The sequence below is a fragment of the Daucus carota genome, chromosome 9 (assembly GCF_001625215.2).
Source record: "Daucus carota subsp. sativus chromosome 9, DH1 v3.0, whole genome shotgun sequence".
NCBI classification, from domain to species: Eukaryota; Viridiplantae; Streptophyta; class Magnoliopsida; order Apiales; family Apiaceae; genus Daucus; species Daucus carota.
In genome coordinates this window covers 30,771,221-30,778,159 of record NC_030389.2, presented here as the reverse complement: position 1 = coordinate 30,778,159, position 6,939 = coordinate 30,771,221, and positions in this window count along the sequence as shown.

The window sequence follows — 6,939 nt, the reverse complement described above, 5'->3', positions numbered from 1 at the left end:
CGCCAACAAAACTATTTGTTTTAGTTTTAAATTCAAACATTTTAATTTACGACACAATTCTATAAAATTTTCATCATATTTCAGAATTCAAATAAATAAGAAGTAAAATAAAGCATCAGAACTCGGTTATCATCATAAAATTCTTCTATTTAATAATAATAACTATTATTATACTACTGTGAAAAGATTTCTATATTGACTATAGTTTTGTAATATAAGATTATTCTAGTAAAAAAAATTACATCACTAATAAAATTAAGGCTTTTTCTAGAAATAACCAAGTAACAAAAAGAAATTTCAAAAATACTTTCAAGAGAAAAAATATTTTCAAATTAAAAATACAGTTTGCAACCATTGCAACTGATCAACCAAAATTAACTGCAAATGCAACTTTAAAATCAATATAATTGTGATAAAAAGTCACAACACGAAGTTGTCATCTTTTAACTGTTAGTGTAAAGATTACAAGTATTGTATAAGAAGTTGATATTCAATTGTCTCATATTATTGTCCTTCACAAGATTATGATAAAGAGCCACAAGTTGTTAGAAATTATCGTCATCTTTAGAATTTTATATTAATTTGTCAAACATTTTATTGAAACAACTACTGCAGCATTATTAGATCAACAAACACTCCAACTAGCGTTATACATAACAATTATCTATCAGGCGATAAAAATGTTATGAATTAGATTTTTAAAATTTGATTAAAGAGGCACTATACAAACCAACCTATATGTGTTGGTCCTAAATACTTTTTTCACTATGAAATAAGATCAAATCTTAATACATAAAAAGTTTTTACCTAAACAATAGTGGTTTAAATAGCATATTAAAATAATAATGTAATTCAATGAAAAGGCATTATGCTTCTAATAAATATTAATTAAAAAAAAATTACTTAGACCCATGCCAAGCATGGAACATAAACTAGTAAATAGGAAAATGGATATCTCCAGAAAATATTTTTAGATAAATCAACAATCTGTGTTTAGAGAAATAAGCCAACGGTGCAAAATAAATAGAATTATTAAGAATCCCAAATTTGTTTCCAGATTCATTTTCTAAAGTTCAGTTGACGAAAATTAATTAAATATGCATCTTAAAAATATAGAGACCCTCATGTGTCCCTATAAACAATACGAAGCAGATCACAGTATTTGACATTCGTGAACAAATTCGAGACTGATGAACCAATCGATTTCTACGGGTAACAACTTTGTCTTGATAAATTTCTGAAGAGCATGTAGAGTGAGACAAAGTGCAAACTTAACGGCAGCTGTATCCAAGATACCTTTCAACCCTGAGTTGCAGATGGGAATGTATTGATAATGAGTCCGTATAAAAGTTACAATTATCAAATATCCATATGTAATCCACACGAATAGGTACTAATCACTTGTCCAAGAAACAACACAATCGCACAACAGTAATTGACTGAGAATCCAATACATGACTCTAAATTCTGCCACCATTGACGATGTAGAACTTACTTGAAAGCTTGTGAACATCACAGGTGACATGCATTTTAACATTATAAATATATCATATAGAAGTATATTAATGTAGATTGTCAAACAAAAGCATGATAGAAATTCTAAAAACACTCGGAAAGACAGAAATTCTTGTCACGCCATTAAATACTCTGAGCTAACAAAAAAGTTTTATATTAAGCAATAAGATCAGATTCGCTTAAAGGAAAAATGCAACATTATTGTCAACCTTTATATACTAGACTGAATATCTTATAATTAGTAAATCAAAATATACAATTTATTTGTATAGCATGGCTTCAGGTTTCGAAAAGTTCCATAATTTCATTAATGCCTTCAACATGAAAATTCACACGCACATCTAGCATCAGAAAAATATATGGACACTAGTAGACAATTAAGAAAATTAGGAACTACAGAGATAGCTTGTTGAGATCACTACCTCCCTCCGTCCATGCACCTCTCTGGTGTGCTGCCAACATATCCCATACTTAATTTACAATTTAGACAGCTCAGCTCGTACCTTCTTGTATCTTGGAATTCTTTTTACTAAATGTACCTATAAAATCAGAGATGAAGGTCATTACATCACATTACATCTGGTTACAAAATGTTACAACTACAATATTGAAAATGTAGATCTAGTAACAAATTATGCAAGAATAATTTAGTGTCAGACATGTATCTAAATTTATATTTATAGGTCTGGATAGTGATAGGTAATAGAAGATGGCCCTATTTTATAGCCTAATTATAATTTGAAAGAGAAATAAAAAATTTACAATTCGATTACAAATTCACAAGCTTACTGTATACAGAGGAAGGCTCTTCATTCTGCTCATATAGTGCACAAGAACTGCACATAGAAAAGAAGAACAACAATGTAATAATAATAACAACAAAAAACACTAGGTAACTCAGTAGCATAAAAGACTAAAGCTTCTAGTGACTTTATGATAAACTGAAATATAAATCAATTCATAAAAGTACAACCTCCTATAAAATGAAAGCATATATTTATTCTTAAAAACTTGAATACTTTTGAAAATTAACAAAGAAATTGCTTGAAAAAATTAAATATTCATGTATCTTGTGAATAGAGCAGCTAGGTTGAAGTAGTGATGGAAGAAACTGCAGAAGAATATATGGAGGGGGAGACAAATTTTGACTTGAGAAATGGAGTGTGGAAACTCGATCTTGACTTGACATAAGTTAAATTTTTTTAAAATAAATCTATATTCAAACCGGAAATTGATAGATTTAACAACACTAATTACCTAAATTTCAAATTTGGTAAGGAATTCTAAAAACACGAGTTTACATTATAATATTCTATGATATAAAACACGCGCGCACACATGACTACTATTATTTTTTTAATGAATATTATTGTTAGTATTTATTAATCACAAGAAAAGTATTGATTAGGATGGAGAATGATCATCAACTATGATATGGTATTTTGGAACGATAGCATAAGGAAATGTTAACACAAACTGATCTAAATGGACTCTTAATTTGGTATTGATGGTCAATACAAATACGTATCTCTTATGTGCTACTCCGGTTCTTACATCACTATCAACTTCTAGTTTAAATTCTAAAATCTTTTCAAAATAATTAACTTTAAGATACTTATGTTCGTGCACCAGGAGAGAGATTGGCAAAAGCTCTTTGGATGTATGAGAATCATAGCCAAACTTCAGCTTAGCCCTGGCACTATGTAAATCCAAATTCTGCGATTTGGATTTTTGAACTTCAAAAAAACGAGTAGCATTGATATTGCTAAAGTTAAAATTATGGACATTAGCTTTGGGAACTGCTAACTTAAGACGAGGCTGAATTGGTTTGTAATAAACCAATAGAAGTGCGAACAGAAGTAATATAGTGGCAAAAGAAATGAAAAGGATAAAAATAAGTAAACGACAACGATCTTTGGATGTAACATGGGTAGCAGGGACATGAGAATCAGGCTGCACAGTGGAAAGAAGCCTGACCGGTAATTGATCAGACTCTTGAGAAATGTTCTGATCATTACTACCAACAAAGTCTTCATCGAAGATTTCTTCGATTTTGTGTGTATAAGGAAACATCCTAATTTCTTCTATGTCCTGGCTGGTGGAAGTCATTTTAAATGCAGAAAAACATACAAAAATCTTACGAGAGTCCAATTTAATACAGTATGTAAATGATATGTTCACCAGTCAAGAAAAGCCAAAGGGAGCGGAAAAAGGACAAACTAGCGGTTAGTAAGACAGTTAACACAGTTGACAAGGTAGCACATATTATGATAAAGATTGACAAGGAACCTGATAGAAAAGATGCTGGTGGGAATATACTTCCGAGTGGGGAGGTGGTTACATAACAAGAATCAGATGGGAACACTAAGAACACTTTACAGCTGGGAATTTAATTTGCATTTCATTGATTATTACTATCATTTCATTTGGGTTGTGATAAGTCCTTAATCATCCCCATATTAGTCATTTACACAGAACGAAATCAAAGACATCCCAAGCGATCCAAATTGCACCAACATCTCTGAAAATAGTAACATCGCAATTGACCATATCACATAAAAACCATTGTTAGCCCAATGTTCAGAAACACCAATCACATAAATTGAGATTAAAGAAGCGGCACCACAGCTATCTACATGTCGGACACCATTTATAGACCTGCCGAAGGCACCCCAGCTATCTACATGCCAGATACCAGCTATAGACACGCTGAAAGTGTAACCCCGTGAAGGATGAACAATCTTTGGTTGTGAAAGGTGAGCTCTTGCAATAATCACCACCATCCCAGATTCGATACAGTCTTTGCAGATCACTAAAAATATCAATAAACTCGTTCTCAACAGATCTAACACTAAATAAATCCAATCATAACTAAACAAAAATTTAACAAAACACTCCAAAAGGAGAGACAAAACGCACGCTCCAATCCAAAAGGAGAGACAAAACGCACGCTCCAAGAGGAGAGACACACAAACACCCAAAAGATTGGATTTTATTGAGAGGAAATTAATGAGAGTAGAAGATAATGAAGAGGTTGGGGCTTTCCACCGGATAAAACCAGCGGAAGCCCCTCGATTTACGGCGGCTATACGACTGTTAAATGAATTGATTTCCTTCGCTATGCGTGTACATCTATATATGTATGTCTTTGTTATTGGGCCCGGACTATTCTCGCTTCTCATAATTCATTAATAGATAAGATTGCCGCTCTTATCTTTCAGTTTTTGTATTTATTGTTTGCTAATATTTTTTGTAATTCTGTATTTAAAATATAATTTAAATATTTTAAGTTAAATATTGAAAAATGATTCAAGTTAGTATGTTATATTATAAAAAATAATAATAAGATTTGAAATAATATGAGGTTTACATTTGGAACATTTCAAGCGGGAGATGCCGTGGACTTTCTAGATGATGGAAAAATGTATACCTAACATGACCCTCCAGTGGAGGGTCCATAATTTAGATGTTATGTATAATACATGAACACGTGGATCTTTCACCTACAGACATTTAAGGTTGGAGATGCTCTCATGTTATTTAGTGTTGACTCAATCAAGTATACCTCTTTAGAGCATCTCAACGGCGGTAGTTGTTAGCTATATCAGTATAAAACAAATATCATGTAAAATTTAAAACAAATATCATGTAAAATTTGCTGAACCTCTAAACAATTGTGCTCTAGTGGTATTAACTTTAATGATTAGGTATATTTGAAAAATAATTTTTATTTTCATTTTCCTATTTCAGTGATTATATTTGAAATTACTATCTTTTACAGGAATTGTTGTGAAAGAATTATTAATAAAATATTATTAATTTTTTTTATTTAGTATTAGTGTTTAAATACGTCGAAAGTTGTAGAAATCTGTCGTGGATGTTATAGATAATAGTTACATATTCAATAAATATAAAAGATCAGATGAAAAATATCTAAATTTTTTTCTTACAGTTCTCCTGGTTGGAGGACTATTTTTTTTTAAGTAACATCTATACATATATAGTACCATGTAGACATTATAGCTAGCTAAGAGGTGAGGTGGGTTGGAGATGCTCTTAGGTGGCTCCGCGATTTCTTATGGGCACAGGCATCCCAAGTAATTCAATCTTATGGTTCTTCATTATCGGCATATGGGCGTAAACTGAGATGAGATTTTCTTCGGTTAAGCTTTAGTTCCCAGCACTGGAGCGCAGAGCAGAACATTTCAGGTAAAGAACTAAGAATATCACTCGTCCCCTGCCAATTCAAATGTACGGTGGACTCTATGTGCCCATTTGTACGAGTTTATGACTCATGACTTAATGTAATTTATGTGATAAACTGGAAGTTTACAGAAGTGTATTCAATTGGAATTTTAATGGATTATTTTTAGTCTATGGATTTTAATGGACTCTATGTAATTTTGATTTTGTGCGGATTCTTGTTAAAATGTGGTAGAATTGATATAGATTCATTAGGATTTAGGCATGATGCTTAAAATATCATGAATTTTGGTGGGATTTCAAAAAACTTAAAATACACTTGAAGAATCCCACAAAATCCATCATTTGATGAAATCCAAAAAAATCTATCAAAATTTGAAAACATCAGATTTTAATGGATTTTAAACAATCCCACTTAATTACCATCGGATTTTAAATCATAATTTAAAGTCGTAATTGAATATCACCAGATTTTGTAGCATTATTTAAAACCCCAATTGAATACCTCAAGATTTTAATGGATTTCAAACAATCCCAATCGAATATCCTCGAATTTTATGAATGGAAAAAAATGCTTTAAAATCACAAACGAATACACCTCCCTTAAAATGTCTGTTTGGTAATTTTGACTTATTAATGACTTTTGGGTATTAAAAATATAATAATAAAAATTAAAATGATTTATCGATAACAAATGACTAATGGGTTATTTTTATTAAAAAAAGTTCAAAAATATTAAGTCGCCGAAGAAAATATCTCAAACTAACTTCTGGCTTTAAGTGAGTTTATGGCTTATTTTTTTACTTTAAGCTGGATTCTGACTTATTACACGAACAATATTTTTCAGCTTAAATTAAGAAATGACTTAAAGCCCAATCTTTAAACCCATGCAAATAGGCTCTATGTGTCACGGTCAATGTCACGGTTAATTTAATACTTTTTTGTGCATATTAATATTTTTATAAAATAAAATTTTAAAATTTCTTTTCTTAGATAAATAATTAAATATAAAATTTTTATGTAGAAAAAAATATTGCAAAACTATATTTTACGGAAACATTAATATGTGTGCCCCTGGCCTTCAATGTGTATTTCTCAAACTAGATGTATAATTTAAAGATTTTAAAATCATATTCAATCGTGTCTCTTATGCAATCTTATTTATTGTTAGTGACAGAGAATAAAAAATTTCTTATCAATAATATGGATATCCAATATCGT